The sequence below is a fragment of the Chamaea fasciata genome, unplaced genomic scaffold, assembly GCF_029207755.1.
Source record: "Chamaea fasciata isolate MVZ Bird 193981 ecotype frontalis unplaced genomic scaffold, bChaFas1.0.hap1 SCAF_16, whole genome shotgun sequence".
Classification (NCBI taxonomy): domain Eukaryota; kingdom Metazoa; phylum Chordata; class Aves; order Passeriformes; family Sylviidae; genus Chamaea; species Chamaea fasciata.
Genome location: NW_027094101.1, coordinates 11208596 through 11232068, shown reverse-complemented (window position 1 = coordinate 11232068; position 23473 = coordinate 11208596). Strand labels below are relative to the sequence as shown.

At 45.4% G+C, this 23473-nt stretch overlaps 1 protein-coding gene across 1 annotated transcript in view; it reads right to left on the bottom strand.

Annotated features, from left to right (window-relative positions):
• The window catches only part of CARHSP1 (calcium regulated heat stable protein 1), a 34987-nt gene extending 23773 nt beyond the window's left edge, over positions 1-11214 (bottom strand). The window contains exon 1 of the mRNA XM_066197776.1: positions 11133-11214. The gene's annotated coding sequence lies outside the window, so the exon portion shown is untranslated. The remainder of the gene's footprint in view (positions 1-11132) is intronic.
• Positions 11215-23473: the final 12259 nt, after the last annotated feature.

Sequence of the window (23473 nt, the reverse complement as noted above, 5' to 3'; positions counted from 1 at the left end):
TAGGATTATACTGAAGGATATATGGCGATACCCTGTGGCTCATTTTATCAAAAACACAGAGGAATCAGGATCCCCTCTTCCTGGACATCCAGTGTTTGCCATGACTGATGATGCACAAACCTGTTGCTCCAAGCTGCCTGGAACAGAGCTAGCCAGGGTCCTCCTCTGGTGTGTGAGCACAGGAGGCTGTAACCAGATGTCCTGCCAGCTGCCATGAGGACAGCATACACCTGGCTTTGCTCAGAGTGTGCACAACCACATGGGAAGGACCAGGTTCCATCCTACCTTCAGTGGGAGCGGAACGTACCAGCAGCCAGTGGTAAATTGACTTCCTCAGGAAGTGCTGGGAATGGCACAGAGCTGTCCCAAGACCAGCACACCTTCCCTCACACTCTCTTCACAGGAGAAGTCCAAGTCTTCAGTTTGCTTATAAAATCTCACTTATCCAACTCCTTTTGTTTAAGGAACAGATTGCAAGTGGTGGAAAACACTCTCCAGCTCAGGGCGAGCCTGGACAAGCAGTGACAGGTTCCTGGACAAGCAGTGACAGACAAGCATCCTCCTCTGGGAGCTCTTCCCAGGCAAGGATGAAGATGATGGTGGTATTTAGGTGCAAGTGTTGCCCAGTAACTTAAGTCACTGTGCACCTCTAGTACTGGCTAATGTAATCAAACATTTAAATGACAGCAGTAAAAGGGAGGGTTCTTACCTGGGCAGGACACCACAGCCTGTCACCAACCAAACAGGTGGGAGTAAACTGTGGAATGGGGGGGTCTGCGGGATGGGGGGGTCCCGTAGGATGGGGGTGTTACACCCATCCTTGAGCAGCTGATCCCGCAGCACATCCAGAGGCACTGAGCCAGCACCAGGCCGGGATGAGATAGATGCCCAGCACCTTGCCTTGCTTTTGGTCTGCCAACTGCTTTCTGAGTGAGCTGCCGGGCTGGCTGTTTCTGTGGCAGCAGGGACACCGTGTCACAGCACTGCCCAGCTGCTCCCAAAGCCACTGCCAGCCTCCCCCAGGGGGCCAGAACCCAGAGCAGAAACACAGACACCAATTCCCAAAGCCCAGCTCCAGTCCAAGGGTTCCTTCCCTGGAACCAAGGACACAGCAGGTCACCTCCAGGAGCAAGTGTCAGTGTCCCCAGGCTTCACACAGGGAGGTCACAAAGGACCCTTGTAAAACTGGGGAACATCAGGATGACTTTACTTGGTCCAACACTGGTAGCCAGGTGTGGCTGCCTAGGTCAGAGTTAAATACAAGGTGAGTGCACAGTGATGCTTACTCTGAACACCTTTCCCTTATCCTCATTTAAAGAAATGGCAAACTAAAGGTTGCGGAGTGGTATTTAGTAACATAGTGGGATTTAGTAAATCCTGTGGGATTTTTCAGGCCCTTCCTGAGCTCATATAATCTTTTAACCTCTGCAGTGTCCTGTGGCCAGGAGTCTCACAGCTTCACTGTCTATGAAAAAGAGCCTCCACTCCTCTCAGTGGACAGTGAGGAGAGGCCCCTTTCACAGGGAGATTAAGAAAGTGAGACCAAAAGGCAACAGCAAATTAGAAAAGGAGAGGGAACGGAAAAGGAATATGTAGAGAAACAAATGGGGAAAAAAACATTATCTTAGAGGAGCACACAAGAAAGGGTGTACAGACTTATTCATAATTCAAACCTTAAATTTTCTAACAGAAGTGACATAAATAGGCTAGAGAGCAAGAAGAGTTACAAGCTGTTTCTGTGTTCTTGCCCTCCCCCCTTTAAATTTCCAAGTACAAATGAAAAACCTTTTTAAAACAAAGCACTCCCCACTTTGTCACTTGAATGGCTCCCATGACTCTTTCTTAGACAATAAACCCTACGAGTGTCAATTTTTTCTGAAGATTTGGCTTTGTCAACAAGTTAGCTGGTTTGGGCCAGAAAGCAGATATCATCTATTCAATGTTTTTTGGTCCCCAGCACAGAGCCATTGTGCTGGTCACTCCAAGTTCCTGCTGCCTTTATCACTCCTCCATTAGCCAGGGCTGGGAACTCTGTTCTGGGATAGCAGAGGCAACACTTCATGTCTCTCAGCTTGTTAACATGCTCAGTCACAGTGAGCTGATGTGTTTCCCAGATAAAATACAATGTATGGCTGAAAAGGGAACTTTCTGTCCCTTCCAGTGCTTCCTTTCCAACTTGGGAACCCAGTTACTGCTTCAGTGCGTTTGAAGCTTTCCCTCTGCCATTGCTTCCATGCTGGAGCATCTCCTGTGAATATATTCCAGAATTTATTTCATATTGGCAGAAAATATTTATACCAAAACATGAAAATCTCTCATGTGTCTTGTGTCTAAGCATCTTAAGGCTCATCTACAAGGCAAATGGGTTATACAGTGTCATACTATTATAAAGAAGTTATACATATGTAAATCCCTGGGCACTTTTGAAAAGTTCTCCCCTTTTCAGCCTCCTCTCACATCACAAAACTCCAGGCACAATTGTGGTTAAGTTTGTTCATGTGCAACTTTGAGCCTTTTAAGGCTACTGAAATCCCCTGAAATATTTATGTGGCTCAAGTGTTACTCAGAACAATTATTCACTGTGTTTCCTCCCTAATCAACATTTTCAATAGGGGAAAACAGTTCACATTACAGAGATCTATAACCATGGAAATTTATGAGGCATACGTGTTCTGGCAAAGAAAATAATAAATCCTCTGAGGGTATTTCATCTGCCAGCTTTCCAGCAAGATGCAGTTGGCAGGGTACAGAGTCAGAAACCACTAAAAAATAACTTGATCCTCACACTAGTTCTGTGAGGCACCCAGGAACCCCAGATGCCCTTTTGGACTGGCAAGGCTCCACTTTCTGGTTATCCCAAACCATAGGCCACATCCCAGTCTCACTGCCTGACACTTCCTATGCATGTTTTTAAGCACCGAGACTAATAACTTGAGTCTGTTTCAAATGGATCACTCAGAAATAAATGAAACAAAAGGTTTGTGTTTGAGACAGAATCACAAACTTACATCAATATCAATTAATGACCAAAAGATACAAAATTGACTGAAATAATTTAAGAAACAGAAAATGCTCTGCATCTGATGGGATGACAGACCTACATTTTAATGGAGAAACTTCTATATATAAAACTATATATATATTTAAAGATTACTGGCCACTTAACAATTGCATTTCTGGGTTTTTCTTTCCCTCAACACAATTTCCAGTATATCCCACCATGCCGTACACAAGTTTGCACATGTGACCCCGAGTCCCCTCTCAGTGTCCTCATGCTCCAGCAGGAGGCAAGTTCTCCATTAACAGTGTAAAACTAATGGCCACCTCCTAACTCTCAAGCTGAAATTGCTTTAATTTAACTGAAGTCTGTAGGATAAGAACTACATAAATATACATGTTCCACACATCTGGTTTTTCTTACATAACCAAACAACTCGTGGAACAGAGAATATGTAAGCAATCACAGATAACCCAACTCCTTGGCTGAACAGAAAATGTTGCATTTTACCTCACAGCCCCGCTCAATCCTGACAGCACGACTATCCCCGCTGCCAGCTGCTGCTTCACAGAGCTGCCTGTGTGATCGACCGCACTGACAGGCAGTCACACCTGTGATGCATCCAGAGCACACCCCACAGCTCACAGCCTGCAGAGCCGCTCCAGGGACACCAGCCACCCCAATAACCACCCCATATCCTCTGGCAACTACACGTGGTACGAACCCTCCATGACATCCTCTCACATGGCAGCTTGGAAAACACCACCGAGGATGCACTTGAGGCTTCTAGGACAAAAAGTTCTTTTCAAGCGTCAGCGACGCTTACAGCCCCCCTATACAGCCAGCCTGCTGCAGGGAACACATCATTCAGGGCCGACTAAGGAGAAAAAGGACCTGTGGGGAGTGTGGCTGCCCTCCCTGATTATCATGTGTGCACAAACCAGTCTTTCTGGCTCAGCACATCCAGCCTGCGCTCACAGGCAGCCCAGTGGCAGAGGGAGTCCTATTGTGCTGTGGTGCCTGCAAAACCGCAGCGCCAGCACGGGCACGTGTGCGGGCTCCATTCCGTGCCTACTTACACATCAACAAAACTATTTACTGAGCTGTGATTTCCAGAGCCACGGCCCCGGGGCTGTGCTGAACAGGACAGAGCTGTCCAGAACCACGGGAACTGTTGCTGTTATTTGTGGCTGCTGTGTTAGAGCTCAAAAGCCAACGCAGACCACAGCAAGGGAACGGGCAGCTCAAGCTTTTCAGGCAAGGCAAAAATCAAATGTTAGAGTTGAAAATAAGCAGGCAAACCTTGAGGCACATTTCTTAGGTGTAAAACTAAACCTCCATATAGAAGCACATGTTTAACAGAAAATTGTACTGAGTGTTGTGTTAGAGTAATCCAAAAACTGCATCTACTTCATCTGCAATCAGAGACGGAACAGGACACACAAGCAGAGCAAACATTGCACACAGGAAGAGCAGCGAATGCCTTTATGAAAGATTGTTTTGATTCAATTTACATGTTTAGCCACCTGCTAATAGCTCCATGACCTTACAAAGCTGCGCCAGACCCACTACCAAGAGAGATGTGAGATCAGTAAAAAAACAAAGACAGGAATATATTTAACAGCAGCACCGCTGTTACTTTTATCTAGGGCAATGTTTTGTGTGAAATTCGGTGTTACACAGCTAAGAATCCTCAGGGTCTGCCTGCCTCAGATGCAAGCCCCAAGGCCAGAGCAAGTCATGTCATGGTACTGGTGCATGCACGTCTCGTGGGTTCAGCCTGGTGCTGGTGGCCAGGAGATCCCAGACTGCACAGCTCCACATCACAGGCACCAGAGAGACACAGTTCCTCCCCAGGACCCCTGCCAGGGAAGAGGCAATGCAGACACACTAAAACATTTAATAACAAATTTCATTAGAATCCCAGATCCCAACTGTACTAGTCTAGTGAGTGTCCAGCAAAACCGCTTTTGTCCCCATGGGGCTGTGAGAAGTGCTGAGACAGCTCTGCACTACCTTTGTTCCTTATTTAATTCTCTGGGATGTTTTTCAGGTGAGGTTTGTCTACCTGAAAAGCCTGAGGGATGGAAGGGAAGGTGAGCATGTGAAAAATGGATGGTGCAGACAGCAGCATGGTGACATCATGATGCTGGGATGCTGCTGGCAGTGCCTGGGCAGCAGCTCTGCCAGATTCAGCCTGGACTGGGCTCCAGCAGTGAGTTTCTGTCCTGAAGTCCCTGCTGCTGTGGGTGAAAGACACCGCAGTGTATCACACACCCCCAAGGAGAGAGATCATTTTGGTCTAAGCCTGGTACAGGGAGAAAAATAAAAATCAATGTAAAGAAAAAAATGTATCAGAAAACTGTGAGACCGCACAAATATTTATTAAGATACTCTTTCTACTCCTGGTGTCCTAAACATTGGTGAGAATAATTTCTAGGACTGACACAGTTCCCAGGATAGAGAAAAAACAGCCTTCTGCATAGAAAAAAAAAAGGAACATTTTATTCAGAAACTGAGACCTGTGTAAGATTCGAGCACACTTTCTGGAACACCATATAGCAGAAAATCAATATTCAGTCTATTTACTGTTTCCTCTACCAGTAAAATGAAAAACCCAGTACTTTAAATAGTTTGAAATCACTTTAAGAACTCCTCCTACCAGTCTCCATGACAAAGAGGCTCCATGAAAAGGCTATCACCACATTTCATAATTTTCACTGCTAGATTTTCTTCAAATATTAGAGAAAATAAAGTCACAGTCTTCACAGCTGAGTAAATTTTGCATTTCCTGGCGGTCAGCAGAGCTCCTGTTCTGGATCTGCCACTGCACAGACAGGCACTGCCTTGATGAGCTGGGTGAGAAGATCCAAATCATGTATTTAATGTGTATGTAAGCTCCAGTAACAGGTATAAATTTTGTAAACAGGAAATTCTTTGACGCTGCTTTCTGGCAATTTCATTTACCCTTTTAGGAAATTGTCAAGAAGTTGCAATCACAACCATGACTTACTTTCATCAAGTAACTGATGTAACTGAAAACAAGCAAATGCCTTTGACCAGCCTCCTGAAATCATACCGTGAAGGGAAAGCCAGCAGACAATAAGCACTGAGAAGGCAGGAGCTCAGAAAACAATATATTCCATTTCGCCAGAGGGCCCCCATCAGCGTGACTGGCTGTGCAATGTAAACAAACCAAACATTAAACCAGGACTGACATAAAAAAAATCCTCCCCCACTGGACAGGCAAGATTAGATGTTTATTTCCTGGACACAGTCTACCCTTTGTCTGGGCATTCTCTTATATAGCAAGTGGCAAAGAATTTGAAACCTTGGGAAAAGCAGTGCTTCTGGAAAACTTTTAAGATGCAGACTTGTGCTGGTGGAACTCAGTGGGATTCATGGCAGAGAATTCACCATCCCTCCCACCATGCCCAAAACCAGCACTGGGAAGACAAGCCGAACACCAGATGCTGAATGGGGTGCAAACCTCCTTATCCCAACAGCCAACTGCCAAACAGTCAGAAGCAGAGGTTCCCACTCCAATTCTCCAATTTTTTGTCTTGGTTTTGCTGTTAGTCACCGAGATCTGCAATTGCAGCAGGCAGCTGTGTCTCCACTGGCAGCCTGTCCTCCGCCATGGGACAAGTACACCACAGCTGATGTGACAAGTGGCTGAACAGGACAGACCCTTTGCTAGAGGCTCTGCCAGCGTCGTGTGGGAGCTCTGGCCACGCTCCTCTGGGGCCTCATGGCTGCAGCACCATCAGTGCCCCATCCAGCCTGGCTCCTCACCCAGCTCCCAGGCACTCTCCAGTTTTGGCCCATGAGCTCCCACCTGGAGCAACACCAGCACACACTTTGCTTCCATCCTCGGGACCAGCCTTAGCTCTTAATGCTCTGCCACTTCCCCAGTCATGTGCTGCTCATGAGGTATGGCAAAGGACCAGCAAGGTTTAATATTCCAGAGAAACTACCAGGTCAAGGTTCTCCATTTTCCTCGGTCCCACACAGAGCCCTCTGTGATCAGATCAGGCACGGAGCCATCGGGGTAAGGAGCACGTGGTGCACACAGGCCCTTCTTGCTTTTTCCAGAGAGAGGTAATAGAGCCCTCCCTTGCAGTTCAGAACCCCCCAGGGATTTAACTGCAGGCTGTTTTGTTCTCCCTGTGCTTTCACCCCTCCGCTATCTGATCACAGGGAGGCTGAGCAGCTCAAGCCCAGGTCTGTCTTCCCAGACCCCAGTGCCGGGCAAGAAGTATTGTCACAGGCCACCAATTATTGCCCAAACAGCTGAGCAAGCACCCAAAAGCCAAACTCATAACTGCTGTCCTTGAAACACCCTAGTATTTAAACATCTGTTGAGACCTTGACCCTATCACCAGCTCCTCCCTGCAGAAATACACAATTCAAGATGAGCAGAGCCTAACGCTCACATCACAGGTCAAAAATTTAATGTTCATTTTCTTTAGACTTCTACTCAGTTTCCAATTTGCATTAATAATGCAAGAACTTCAATGCAAGTGTCATTACAGCCAAGACAATCGTTATTTTTCAAAGATTTGATAGGTTACTTCATTTTATAAGTATATATAATCTATGTTTTAAATCAACCCAATAAAAAAAAAGCTGCTGTGCAAACCAACGGCAAATAAAGAACCAGCAGCGCTCTGAAATCAATCAGTAGGATTGTAGCGTCGGAGGAAGCACAGGACGAAGCTGATCTCAGTGGAGCAGGAGGGGATTGCAGGCTGTTGAAGCCCTGTCCATTAGAGCGAGGTCAGGCTCCCGGGCAGCACCCACGCCACACCTACCCCCAGGCACTACAGCCAAGCCTGGGCAGATGCGATTTGACTCACATGGTATTTTACAGCTTCCCTCGGGGTGGCAAACAACAGAAACGCCACTTTAGTGTGCTCCACATGCCCCAAAAATGACAGAAACGAAAGTTAAGTGAGTGTCTTCCTGCACGACGCAGAGACAAAGAAAGCGTCAGTCTGGTTCCTCCGCCGGCTGCCACCAAGGCGGGGACAGCGCTCCGAGGTGTCACCTCCTGTCACAGGGGATCCCATCTCTGCATCTCCTGCACCTCAGCCTTTTCCTTAGCCACCAGCTGAGGGGGAAAAAAAGACAAGATCTCGGCAGAGAGTGATCTCGCTTCTGCTCGTTTTCAGAAGCCGAGAGGCGTGTGTTCACTCTCGGGAAGGGGAGGCAGCGAGGAGCGGTGGCGAGCAGGGCACAGAGCACAGGGCCGGCCGCTCATCCCGCTGCCTCCATCGGGCTCCATCACGCCAGCCACGGACACACAGGTCACGAAGAGGAGAGCAGGCACACAGACGAATCCCGAAAGCGCTGCCTGGCAGCTGAGGCTCGCTCAGAGGAGCACGATTGCAGCGCTGAGAGCAGCGGGCGAGGCGAGGCTGAGGTGCCCCCGCAGCCCCCGCAGCATCCGGAGCGGAAACCAGCCGCAATCAGTGCGGGAGGGGAGGGAATAAAGATCGCTGCTCTGTCCAGGGAGTTGCCTCAAAAACGAGGAAAAGACTCAGTGAGAGAAGGAAGCAGAACAATTGTTTCTACCCCGCTCTGAGAGAAAAGGCAAAGCAGTTAGTCAGATGAACACTTTCTATTTTTCATTTTATCTGCACTGTGCTGGGGAGTAACACATCATGCAAACCCAAATCACCTCTGTGCATCTCTCTTTTCTTTACAGTGTTTCAGCTGGATTTTTTTGTTTGGTTTTCAGCTGGGCCTTTTTGTTTGGTTTTCCACATCAACCTGTTGCAAAAAGCAGGATTTGAGTTTTAAAAGCTGATGTGCAGAGAGAAAAATAAACATTTCATTCCTTTTTTTTTTTTTTTTTTTTTTTTTTTTCTGCAAAGACTGCCACCCCTCTGCTGTGCACAATGCTTTTCTCAGCCTGCTGGCCCCCAGGCCCCTAGGAGATGGCAGCTGCCAGTCTCAGGGAAGGGATGTGATCCCCACTCATCCTTCCCCCTGATGTTGATGGGGTTTACAATTTTCAAGCTGAATTTCTCTCCTTAGTCTTTGCCAGAAACCTTCCAGATGAGGGGCAGATTAACCAACAACTCTCACCACCAACATCCAGGATATTTATCAACCTATACTTGAACAGTTACAATATCAATAAATTTTGCTAATGCTGATCCCCATCAGTCTTTTCCCAAGTTTCAAGCAGTTATTATCAATCCTTGCCAAGTCTACTCCCTGCCCAGTGATTCAAAAATGGTTTCTTACAGAAACCTGAGACAAAAACAGACAAAAAGGTGCCATAAGTAACTTCAGCTTTCACCCCGAAGACACCCCAGCCACAATAAAAGAGATCCCAACTCCTTCTGCACCCCACAGCCCACTCAGAGTGAAATGGAAGCAGGGGAAGGATTTATTTACTTCTGTCAATGTCATGCCTGACACCACAAACAACCTTGGCACAGCCTGCTGGTCCTATCACCTAGAAGAAACCCCACACACCACATTTCCTCCCAGGAACCACATTTGGTGTGGTGCACAAACAGGGTCTGGCAGTTTGTTGTACGGGAGCTCTACTGGCAGCAGATACATTCCTGCTCATGGTCAGTTTCATTCTTTAACTGAATATAAAACCTGGATTCACCCAAAGGACAGCACTACCCAGAAAGCCACAGTGGTAAGAGAAGACAGAAGGCAGCATTACCTGGCCTTACCTGGCTAATTTCAAATCACTCGTAGATCAGCACTTCTGTACTTACATGCACGTAAGTAAAAGGAGGGGATGGTGCTGGTCAGAACATTTACAACCCTGGGCAAAGCCCAGTGGCAGAAGCTGGGGGCAGTGCAGGGGCAGCAGTAGCCAGCAGCAGGTGCCCAGAGCAGCGGCACAACCACACACTGGGGTACGTCACTCGTGGGTGTCACAGCACACACGGGGACGTGGGATGAGCTCCTGCCTCAGCTCTGCCCCTGCAAAGGGCCACTTGGAAGAAACGTGTTTTCTCTCCTTTACACCCCCACGAAGAATGTGAAAATAAACCCATTGTCAGAGAATAGGCTCATCTTTCCTACAGTTTCTTTGGCACGCACAACTTTTTTCCTGTAAACACCCAAAGCCTTCGTATGAGTTGGGGCTTTTTTTAACTTTTTTGCTACATGTTAGTTATGCCTCTTTAGATTTAATGAGATACTAAGATATATTCGTGAAAGCCCTCTGCACCTACGTTCCCAGGCCTTGGTATCTTCCATTATTAATAATCAACAGAAGGAAGGAAATTATGTTTGCCAAACGTAAGATAGTAGTCAGAAAGTAAAGGTTAAGAACAGCAGTCAAAAAAACCTTTTCAACCTCACAAAAATTACGACTAGGAGAGTCACGTCAAAGCAGCCTGAAAGTTTTCTGAGACTCTCTAAGAAATCAAATCTAGCACCACAAAAGGTTTTGCAAACATTTCTCAGAAGTAGCTCGACAGTGCCAGAAAAAACAGCATCAGAAAAGAACTCTAAATCCCCTCCTTGAAAGCCAAATTCAGAGACACAGATCCAAAAATCAGCCTCGGAGGCTTCTTTACAAGAGCAAGAAGTGACACGCACACACATCCATCACGCCAAGGGAACACGGAAAAAGGGTTGCTTCTCCTTTCTTTTTTTTTTTTTTTTTTTTTTTTTTTTTTTTTTTTTTTTTTTGCTTTCCCCGTTTTCCTGAACAGAAGTGCCGACTGTACGAGCAGGCAGTTCACGCTACAGCAACAGAGCCTTCACGAGGCTCCGAGTTCTGCAGTGCCCCTCCGAGCAACCAGTGCTGAGCCCTTTATCCTCCCAGCGCCTGAGAGAGCTCTCGGCACTCTTTGTCTCGCTCGTCGTTTCTAAAACAAGCCGTTCTCAGAGTAACGATGTCACACCCCCGGTTCCAAAGCGCAACAAAAAAGCGAAAGTGTTAAAAAACGAAACAAAAACAAAACAATGCAAACTAGCCCTAATCTCTGAAGCGAAATAAATAAAGCGAAACAAATAAAGCGAAATAAAGGAGGAGAAGGCGGCCCCGCACACCTCCCGGGGGGCTCTCCCAGCCCGCTCCCCCCCGGCCCGGCCCCCCAGCCTCCCAAAGGATGCTCCGTCCTGGTTCTCCGGGAGAGACCCCGCTCACCTGGGCTGGGCTGGGCTGGGCTGGGCAGGACGGGCTGGCGGCCCCGCTCCCCGGGCTGGAGTGGGGCTGTCCCCGGCGCTGTGCCGGGGAGGGCCGGGCCGGGGAGCCCCGCTCCGCCCGGTTCCGCCCCGCTCCGCCCGGTTCCGCCCCGCTCCGCCCGGTTCCACCCCGCTCCGCCCGGGACACCCACTGCGGCTCGGCAACAGCGCCGCGACCTGTCCGGGCTCTGCGGGCCCGGAGCGCCCGCCCCAAGGTAGAACCACGCCAGCCGGGTGGAAACGGCGCTCAGGAAAGGATGGCACGGCCAGAGAGTTCAGTAGAAGCAGGCGAAGTGACAGACGAAAAACGCTGGTAAATCCTCCCGAAGGTGGCGATGGGGCCGTGGTGTGCGCTGCCGAGAGAGCACACACGTGTGCTCTGTGCTATCACCGTTTGGATGGGCTTGGCATCTCCTGTCACACAGGGCATGGGCTGGCAGCCGCAGGACACCTGATGGCACAATCCAGGGAGGCAGTGACAACAGGCTCCCAGTTCACGGTCACGGACTTTACTGGGAGCACAAAAATCACTGAGAGACCTTGGGATAAAGTGTGCTGTCTTCATCCAGCATCCAGTTCTAGCAATGCGTTCATTTGTGTGTAATTTTCCTAGCTGATAATAACCCACAGTATTTTAAAAGATGGTTTTACAAAGAGAGCTTAGAAAGTGAATCCATTCTAGTTCTTTTTCACTTGTAGATACCCGGACAAAGCGTGGCCTCATATCATTACAGAGGTAAGACTCAGGAGACATAAGTACGCACTCTTTTAGCCAGCCATAATCACACAAGAAAAGGCACTGAACCATTTGTGATAAAACTGCTGCACACGGATCTGAACTGGCATTTTATTATATTTTTTTTCATGAGGAAAAGCAAACAGAAGACCCATAACAGAGTGTTTGATCACAAACAGTCTCACAGCATGCAGCAACCAGCTTCCTGTGTCAACCACATGGTTGCCTTCCAAAGTACTTTACCTCTCCATCCCATTCTGGTCCACACAAGATCTCACCTCTTTCTAAGATCCAGTTACATGACTGATGACTTCTTTTGCTTAAAATATCAATTAAAGATACAATTAAATATTTATTCCTGGAAATCTTTTCTCCTTTGCTTTGTGTGCCAAAACTGCTTTTTCCAAGGTAGAGAAGGATGAAGGCACTACATAAGCAAGCACTGTTCAGAGCAGTTCCCCCAGCCACACAATCTGGGGTTACAGCTGTGCTCTCCTCAAAGGTTTGGCACTCCTGAGTCATCCCTCTTGCTTCCCTCTCTCCCTCTGCTTCCCAGGCAGAAATGTACAGCCCATGGGAGATCCATGGCATTCAAAAACAGATGGGGCGTTTGAGGGACCCTCCTGTGAGCGTGTGTGCGTGTGTACCCCCAGCTACCACAGTTAGGAAATGGGATTTTGCCTTCCTCTTTTTTTCAACAGCTGCTGGAGACAGGAGACGTTCCAGCTTCCCCCAAACTCCTACTTGTCTTCCTCCCCTTCTCCTTTCTCTCAGAACAATTACAGACCATCAGTTAATCATTTCCAGCCCACGTGCCTACCTTTCTCCTTCTGTCCCTGGTGTGGGGTGGCCGGCAGCAGGGCAGCTCCTTCCCAGGGTGTAGGCAGGGCTGGGGATCTTCCCTAAAGCCAGGGCTGCCGGGCTGGGCCAGCGAGGAGCACCTCACAGCTGGGAGGAGGGCAGGAGGAGGTCCAGAGCTGCAGGACTCGCCTGCCTCTCTCCTTTCCTGCTGGATGATCCCCTGCTTACTCAGACACAGCTCTAGGCTGTTGCAGGGACTGAACACTTCCCTCAGTCCTGACAGGGAAAAAAAACCCAAGAAACCAGAAGGATTTCTTGATAGCATAGCATCATTATACCCCTTTTCATTCATTTAAAGTATTCAAAGTGCAATTACTTACACAATTTGAGTCAAGGAAATGAGTGTGTAGGGGGAAAATGTATCAGGTAATGTGATTCATTAGTAATGGTGGGTGATACGTATCCCTGTGCAGCAGCAAGGATGAGGTGGCTTGAGCAACTTTAAATAATTAGATGGGTGCTGCTTGTCAACGTAGGGCAAATACTGCCCACCTCTATTAAAAAGGCATGAAATGGTCTAGGATTACTCCACACATCACAAAGGCAATCCTGATTTCCTGTTCCAGACTGGACTTCAGAACTATTTAATCTAAAAGCTATGGTTGGCACAAGCACAGAGAGTGTAGGCTGGACATGAATGAGCTGTGCCTGGAAATTAGGAACAGGCTCTTAAAGATAAGAGCAATGAGATTGTAATAGAGAATAATTGGAGGAAAAATAACCTTAACTCCTTGAATATGTGGCATATTAGGTGTGCTTCAGTCCAGAATGCTCTATTGCACTTCATGTTCTCCTGTCCAGTCCCAGTGCTGGCTGGAACCCACTGTTGTGCCAGCCTCAAAGAGTGGGATCTGCCTTTCACTCAAGGCTGTTTACTATATAATGGGATACACTCATTCTATTTTACCAGATCAATTTTTTCCTACCAGGCATCTGACAAGTTATTGTGTGCTCTCACTATCTTAATCATCTGTAATTTTGAATCATGCTTCAGATGAGCCCTGTTCGGTTTGCAAAGCGTAGGAACTGAGGACGTCTTTGCTGTTCTCAGATAAATCATAGCAGCAAGACCCAGGGAAAAAAAAATGCTCATAAAGAAACAAATCTTCCTCTGTGATTAGGATTAAAATTCAATTCATGTTAACTAAAGGTACAAATAACCTTGCAAATTGTTTACAGAGATTTGAAGCAATAAAAACTAAGCCCCAAATTGCCATACAGTCATCAATAAAGCAGTGTGCTAAAAGTAGCACTAACACAACCTTCTCAACAAGAATTTAACAAATATCTTTCCACCTTTCCCTCAGGGGAGGATTTAGCCCCAAACTTAGTTATCAGATCCAGAGCACTCGTAATAGCAGGGTGAGAAATTAGTTCCTGAGCCCCACAGCCAAGACTGGGACACAATGTCATGGACAAGAAGTAGGTCAGCTCCAAGTTGTAATCACCTCCCGTTTTGTCATCCTGGAAGGTGTAGCAAAACCCTACCAAACAGGTATTGCTTCACTCCTAGTCTGGTCAGCTGGCTATTTCATTTGGCTAGTGAAATAGTGAGAGCAGGCACAAGCTTGCTTTTTTGTATCTTATGTTCCTTCTTCCTTTTCTTGCAGTAAAACAGTTCCAGGTTCTTTATTAGGAAACAAGGGACTCCATACCAGTGCAGAAGTCATTAAAGAGCAGCTTAGCAGGAGGCACAATCCATCTAGTTGCTTCACATTATTTTTTCTCTTTGCTAGCTTTTTTTCAGGTTCCACTCCTTCTAAAGAGGAATTTTGTTTATCATGAGCAGAGGAATCTTTTGATGCATGAAATCAGTCAGAAGCCACACAGCTACCAAAGATTTTAAGGTCAGTCTGTTGGTCCTGATACAGTCACCTAATATTCAGCTCTGAAACTTGATTTTTCAGATCGTTTGTCTTCACAGTCAAAAGGATAAATTTTTTACTTCAAGGGAAATAACATCTATGGATTGTGCTGAAGTAGAAACACAGAAAAGCTGAGCAAGGTAAGCTCCAGGGAAATTGGGGTGTTTAAAGACCCTATGTCTTGTCTTTCGTGTGTTTTTACTTCACATGCAAGGGGCTTCCTTAAAATAAAACAAACCCATTCTAGTAGAAAAACATGGCATTAGAGAAGAACTATTTCTCCATCATTTCCTTTTTATTTTGTTAATATTGGCTGCCTGTCAGAAATATAATACTGTCCCCTGCTCCCTGCTCTTCAGCTGCCAACTTCTACCCCTTCCTCCTGTTGTTCGCATTTACTCTCAGTCCTTATCACCGGCTGCCTCACTCTGCTTGTCCTGTGGAGACTGACATCCCTGCACCTCTGCCCTTCCTGACAGCTTCTCCTGTGCTTCCAGCCATCCCTGGCAAGCTCAGCATGGCACCCACCACCAGACCTGTTTGCTATGAACTCAACATCAGATGCCAAGCAGCTTGCTTTCCACTCTTTACTGAGATCTGCAGGTTTGCATTATTCATGCTGGAGGGCCAGGCCAGCAGCTGATAAGCAAAGGGCATTAACATTTGAAGGCAAGACTCAGCATCACAGCTGAAGTTTCCTTTCCAGGTACAGAGTGTTACCAAGGGTTCATCTACAAGTGTAGTGAAGTAACCACTGAGGAGTGGAGAACTTCTGAGCATACACACTGTGCCTTGCCAGTGCACAGCACTGAAACAGGCAGCTGCTTCTTGGAATACAAAATATAAAAGCGGCTACTCAACAAACATATTGCTGTGGCCTTCGCACAATTTCCAGCTTTGAAACGGAGCAAAGATCAAACTGACTCATATTTTGGTAGTTCTGACAGATGTCATGCTCCAAAGATGGCAGCAAGTCAGACTGCTGAGCCACTCTTGGACAAAAGTGCATACACACCATGTTGTGTTATCTGCAGTCACTTAAATGCGTTTGTTTTACCCCACATTGGATGATAATATTCATAATTCACAGTGATGAAGATTGGTGATAATGATCACATAATTTGGAATGATGACATGCTGATAGCTAATTATAGGGGGAAAAAAAAGAAAAAAAGCAGCTATGCTCTGTCCAAATGAACACACAGGAAAATCTTTGCGGTGAAAAAGAGCCTACAAAACAATCCTCTCCCACATGTGGGTTGGGATGTTGTTGTGACCTGCCTTGAGAGATGGGAACTGCCTGGGGGGAAACCACCAACACTGAGCATGTAACCAGCAGCACCCCTTGAGGCTGTGACAGCTGCTGCTGCCAGGAGCTCCATACAAAGGCTGGATGTTTCCACCTTTCCTCTTCCCTCACTACCTGTCCATCCTCAGATTATACACTGTTCTCCTCTTTTCCAAGTCTGTCTATTCTCTTTAGATCCACATCTGCACACAGAGGTCATATCTACACTTAAATTCTACATCATGCAAAGATCTCTTTTTATTATCAATTGATACCCTGTCGTAACTGTGATTAATCTGATATAAATATCTTTTTATCCCTTTTGGTGTAAGACTGGTTCTTATTAGCAACAGGAATTGACTGGACAAATAGATTCTTCCAAAACACTTGTAAATGCAACACACTGTACAGCAAGAAAAAAAAATCAACAACTGGAATTTTTTCTTGAAAAAAGGCTTAGATAAAAATTGCCGTGGTGCTAGAAATATTAGGTGAATGAAAACAGAAGTGGAAAATAATACGATAGAGAGAGGTCAGTACCAGGCTCCAATGTCCCAGCATCCAGAAGGTTCTGTGCTCTCTTGTTTCCAGAAGTTTGGAGCAGGAACCTCAGTCACAGTCCATGTAACAAGATGCTATTTCCTGTGTTAGTGATCAATGTGACTTATGGGTTAGAATATTTGTGTTTGTTTAACTTTGGACAACGATCCCATCAGCATTTTCACTCCCACACCAGGGAGGGAGAAATGCATTCTCCCAGCTACATTTCTTAATGTATGATTATTTGTATCAATCTACAAGACACAATTAAAGGCCCAGTCTCTGTCCTCTTTTTCCCTTAAAAAACTGTGGATATTAAATCTCATTAACACATTACCTCAAGCCTTCTGAAAACTGACAACTGCGAGTTAGATCTGGCAAAACAAGGGTGTTTTCAGAGGCTGGCAAGCCTGCCACTCTTGAAAGCCTACCAGGTTTAAATATTTAATGATCAGACACAGCATTCATTGTCCTAATCAATTCTTTTTTTAGATACGAGTCTGTAGAGTCTGTCAAGCCTCGGAAAGTGCAATCAGGCTGTGCTGGAGACCTGTAGAGGCTTCTCACACCAAACAGTCAATGGCTACACTTGGTAGGAATAGAGTAGGGGAGGCAGAGCTCTCTGCCCTGTTCCATTAGAGGCACACTGAAGCCATAAAAGGGGCAGATCACCTTGAGATAAATTGGCTTTTACAAGGCCTTTTCTTTACATCCTTCATGTTGGTGGCATTTTTTTACTTAGATTTAAATTAAATGGAAACATTTACAATGTTGAAGTAAGGAAAATTCTTTCTTGGAAGACAGTGGACAGATGACAGCCCCTCACACGCGGAGGAACTGTGCAGTGGGTGCATGTGAGCACAGACATGGGTTGGGTTCAGCCAGGCAGGGGGGGCAACGTTTGTTTTAGAACCCCATGGAGCACAGGGGCTGATGCAATATAAGAAATAAAACTGACAAATAGTCAGAAAACAGTGTCTGAAGTCATCATTTGAAAAGAACTGAGGTACTTTCAGCCAAATGCTCCTCCTTCTCTGATTGGGCTTCCCAACCCTCTCTCCCTTCAGGACACAAATATTTGCCCCATTCCTTTCTGCAGAACAATAGCCAGAGGGGGATTGGTGGTTCCCCCCTTTTTTAGTGTCCTGACCCATCCCAATGAATGTGGGAGCCTCCAGCAAGGGCAGTTCCTAGGGAAGAGAAGATTTCTCCAGTCTCTCAGCTGGTCTCTTTTAGCCCAAATGTACAAGTCATCTGAGGGGGGGCTTGAGTACTGGACTCTTCTCATCCAGAAGATTCCTCTCATCAGCAGATGATGCTGTAATTCCTCCACCATTGGATTAATAAACTTTGGACTGCTCTTAGCGAAAAGAGCTGCATTGACTCAGAGCTTCAGGACTGAAGACCACATAGATCCCCAAGACATACACATTCCAGATGTAGAGCCAGATCAATTCAGACAGAACAGACTAAACCCCACTCTCTCCGTAACTTTGGTGAAGTGCTGAGGTTTATGACATCTTGCATTGCAGAGAATATTTCCTAGGAAATTATTTTGCTCTAACTGAAGCAAAAGAAGCAAACTGTATAGTTCTCCCTACTCTGACTTTCCCTTACAGCCCCATGGACAGAAGCTGAACTGTGGGAGCTCATTAGCACAGCTTTCCTTTGGACCCAGGGTTTCACACCCTGCATTTGATGCTTAGATGATGATGCACCATGAATATCATGTCTAAATAACAGAAATCAATATTGGTTTGAAAGAGATTTAGTGAGAATTCTAGTCTGCAGGAAGAGGGGAATGATGTCTGCAAGGATAAAAACCTCTCCGTACAGAGCAGCAGAATTGATCTGGCTTGTTAAACTCACCCCATAAACAGTGGTGCTGTTGTTTTTTAACTGCAGCTTGTCCTTATGAAAAAAGCTTGTTTATGCTTTCCACAATGTTCACAGGTTCTTTTAATGGCACTTCATATTTCTCTACTGCACAGCTGAATAGAGATTAGGAAAAAATGTAGCTGTGCTGTATTTCAAAGGGCTGTACAATAATGACAATTGTACAGTCCTTTGGGTTAAGTCCAGGACAGTCACAACTGATGGCATCTTGCAAACAGATCAATAGGATGAGCTGATAAAGGTAAACATGTTTAAATATGATTGTAACATCTCGGAGAGTACTTTCTACACCAGATGAGTGGTAAGAAAAGAGTCGTTCGTGTATTGGGATGGAAAATGATGGGAATATTTTCACTCATTCTCTAGCAGAACAGCACACTTCTCCATTTAAACTGCTGCTGCATTCCACCTCAGAGGAAATATCTCCAAACATATAAAGGGGGTCTCAATGCAAAAAAACCATTTAATCCTGTAAGTCAATATTTAGTTGAATGCACAGGAACTGCATGGAGTGGGTAGAGATGTTGCTCAGTCTGTATTTTATATTGACAGAAACATTCACATGTGGTACAGGCAAACATAAACAATCCTTGATGCAAGGAATTCAATGTACTTTCTGCATGTCTGGATGCAAGAAAAGCTGACAAAGAACCTGCCTATTAAAAAACTGAATAGAAGCTGTTCATCTAATTTTGAATCTTCATCAGGAGATCAAAATCAGAAAATAACTGCTCAAAAATGTGTGCGTGTGGAGGGTGTCAAGGACAGGTCAAATCCTCTGCACAAATTTGATGGAGTAAGGGGGTAAATGTATTAAGTAACAAGTAAATAGGATTTAAAATCTCTAGGCAGTGCCATGTCCATTAGATGGATGTGTATTGAGTCATTCTGGGGAAGGATTTAACAAGGGTGAGGGTGCTGCAGCTCCTGCAGGAAACCCTCAGCCCCTTGCACTGCTGCCTGCAAAGGTCACTGGATTCCACTGTGAATTCACTGTAACTGTGAGCTTGTTTGTGCAGCAGCAACGAGCCTCCAGAGCATTCTGCAGCAGAGAGGGCTGGTCAGTTATCCTCAGCTCTGGCTGGCCATGGTTGTGGGGATGTTCCACACCCCACATTTCCCAGCACTGACCCTGCTCCCATCACCAACAGGAAAAGCTTCCCAGCCCTTTCATTTCAGATAAAGCAAACAGGAAATTCTCAGCTACCTTGCTCCCAGGCTTTTGCCACCCATTTCACTGCTTGCTGCCTCTGCCTATTTGGGGAGAGAAGTGTTTAAGAAAATTGCTTCTTCTACCGTTCAGGTTTCACTCGCTGAGGCAGATTCAGCGTCTCGTCTCGATGGTTCTCCCTCCTCCTGCCCTCAAGGTGGGGAAAGGGCAGGAGCAAAAAGAGGATGGAACCAGGAGGGCTCATCTGCCTCTTTGAGCTTTAGCCTTTCCTTCCTTTCAGCTGAGGGCTGTTTCTCATAGCATGGAGAAATTGTTCATGGGTATTCTCTGTGTAGTGACAGGCTGGGATCCTTTGGCAGTGGGAACTGGCCATGCAGGGGCAGGCATCACAGTATTTTTTTTTTTTTAACTCCTTAAACTGACAGTTTCAGGTGTTTGATTTCATTAGTTATGTGAGCAGAGTCCACCACTGGCTCTATACTTTTGAAACAAAACAAAACAAAACAAAACAACCAAAGAATTTAATGCAGTCCAACAATTTTTTGTTGTTTTCAGAAAATTTTGAGGCATAAATGGAACACTAGTTTGGAGGCATTAATGGAACACTGATTCATACAAATGAATTCCTCTTTGTATGCTAAATGCAAGGATAGAAGGATTTTATGTTTGTATCACACTAGTGTGTGAAACAGGGGAAGATTGGAAACATAAGAGAGGTGTTTGCACAAAGATGACAGCTTAAAGTGGTTGTCCTTCCTGCTTATGATGAGCTTCAGTGGTGAAAAATGTCACATCTTGGGTTTTTTTTTAGGGAATATTGAAACTAATTTTATGCCAACACCATGGCAGCTGGCAAGGGCAAAGCCAAAATAAGAGTGGCCTGATCAGGGAATTTTCTGTACCTACCCTCCTTCCAGCAGCCATATTTCCTCAAGATCAAACAAGTCATTGGAAAATATTAAAATTCCCAGAGACATTGTTTGAATTAACTGATATTTTAAAAAAGAAATCAATATAACACTTCCTACTAGTTCATCAGGCCAGTTGGCACCTCATCCTTCTCTCCAGATTTTCAGCCACATAGCTGTGTGTGTGTTTAATTCCTTTCTGCTGATCTCTAATTATCTTTTGACCCTGGAAAAGATTTCACAGTCAGCCTGTAGAAAGTCATTCCTGTGCAGTGATGTTCAAGAGCAACAACCCCAATACATGCTCAGGTCTGTATGTGTTAGTGACAACTTTGGGATGTGTCTCACATCATTAAGCCTGGGGAAAAACAGAGAGAGTACGCACGAGGCAGAAGCACTTAACAGCTCTGATTTTTTCAGAATGACATTGAATTCAGTATTTGGTTCAATTAAACATTAAGATGATCCCATTGCTACCTCCAGTTTCTGCTGAACTAAAGGGGAGTGAATAGGAATAAATAGGAATCAACATCCCAGATCATAAACACTTGAAGCAAGAAGAGGCCACCTGTTCTTTAGGGTTTCTCCAGGTATGAGCTGTATCCAGGTGACAACAGTATTGCAGCACTGCTTTTTGTTTCTTTTTACAATTTTCTCCCGTAACCTTGTGTTTTTCCGTTAACCCTCCACCTGCAACCTCAAATTCCAGATTGATGGACTGGAACTACTGTATAAAGGATGATTTTATTAATCATATAATTTTTTGTATGTGGTGCAATATTTAACCTAGACACATAAATGTTTCAGTGGACATGAGAGGAATAAAATCTCTGGGCTGACTTGGACAGAAATGCTCACTAAATGAATTCCCTGAGCAATGAGGCGATTCCCCATTCTGATGTTAAATCTGCTGCAATCCCACCAGTGCTGTCACTCCACAGCCTCTGGCAATACCACCTCAGAAACAGGTTCAGACTGTTTTTGTTGTTGTTGTTATTGTTATTATTGTTATTATTATTATTGTTATTATTATTATTATTATTATTATTATTATTATTATTATTATTAGTTTGTAAATGTCTTAAATGCTGCATCATGGCAGGGATGCTTTATGCCAAATGCAATATTCCATTTGGTGCAATTTTCCAATTCAGTCCATGTTTTGTTTTGAGCTGATTCAGAGTGAAATTACTCTCAATTTTTCACTTCAGCCAGGCAATTGAAGAAGCAGCCCTGCAGCCTCACCACTGTGCTGCCACCAGGTACTGAATTGTTCAGGGGTGACTTGCAGGCTCGCTTTTCTTTTGAAGAGATTGGTCAGTCTCAGATCTCCCTTTTGTCTGAGACATTCACAATCTATACATGTGAAAAAGGAAACAAAAAAACCCAACCAAAGAAAAGAAAACCAAACCAGATATTATCTATATTTTCTAGTTTCTAATGATGTACTCAGGTGCTTTCATAGCAAAGGAAAATGTGCTGGCAGGACAGACTTGAAAATAAAGAGATTTATTCTTGTTGAAGTTCAAATACCCCATCAACGCCTGGTCTTTCAAACTAGGAGTCAGCAGAAGCACTCCATGCTCTGGGTTGCAGCATTCACTCTCCTAATTTTCCTTAATTTGGCAAAGATAAGCAGTCTTCCGTCCCAGCTTTTCAGAGCATCATGAGGGAGAAGTCAGGAGGAAGATCTGAGCAGCGGCCTGCTGCACACACAAGACTCCCTCCCCTCCCATCCCAGGCCCCAGCCTGCTGCAGTTTTTCCAGCTTCTCAAGCCACACACATTTCTCAGCTCTTTAAACACTGTGCTGTCTCTCAAGCATAAAATCTGAGGGCAGCAGCTTGTTCGGCAGAGAAAGTAAAAGTGTCAGAGGAAAAAGACAGCGAAGAAGCAATGGCCCTTGGACAAAGCAGCTTTACAACTTCAATGTTTCCTCTCTCTCCTTTTCCCTAATTAACTGCATGGCTACTCTCTGCACAGAAATCAAAAAAACGCTCTTTCATTGGAGCAATCTTGGTATTATTTTTGGGCTTCTCATTTTGCCTTGTGTGTCTAGTCCACACCAGTGTTTTACAGTCTAGATAATATGGACTATGTCTAAATTTGGGGTGTTGGAATGGGGACAATTTGAGATACTATGGACTGTTTCTCATGGTAACACAGAAAAGTACACTATTGGCAGTTATTCCAAATCCACTATCCCTGGGCCAAAGTCTCAGTTATTTCCCAGCCACAAGAACCAGGAAGCTGCCAAGCCAGGATGTCTCCATTTCTGCCAAAGCTGGCACGATTGTCAGTCAGGTCTTTCTATCACCCTAGCAGGCAAATATTTACTCTGCAACTATTGTCCCGCCTTCCAAAAGATTTAAAACTCACTAGCAGGTGGCAGGCAGAGGATTTTATTTTAAACAATGCGCCTGTCTTGTGCCTCCGTTCTTGACTGAGAAACTGCTTATATTGGTTTTCCCTCAAGGGCCTCACTTACAGTAAACACAATTAGGGCTAAAGACATTATCTACCATAAATCATCATTAGAAACTGCCTGTTGCTTTTAGCTTTGCTTTGGGTGTAGTCTGCTGTAGACACAAGCCATCCCTCAGTGATTAGGATGCTGCAGCTCCACATATTAAAACCCTTCTTGACTTTAAGGGCTGGGCAGTATTAGATGCTGCAGTCTCTAAGTCACAGTATTATGATTTTACACAAAAATGCTGCAGAAGATTTTAAAATCTGGTTATAAATTTAAGCTGGAAAGGCTGTGCTACTGCTGGCTGGAACACCAAGCTGGCTGAGAAGGGGGTCAGGGTGGTGGTACAAGGGTCTCCAGGAATGTGGAAACTCATCTTTGCATTCTCCTTCAGCATCAGCTTTGGGTTTATGGTGGGTGTCTGGTGAGTGACTTTGTCAGGAGGAAAAGGGGCTTCAATCAACATTTCCTGGCTTTGTCCTGGGAGTGACTTCATTCCCAGAGGATGCCAGCTGGACAGGGTACTGCTAACCAATCCTTCCAGAGCAGCTGGGAGGGATAGGATTTTT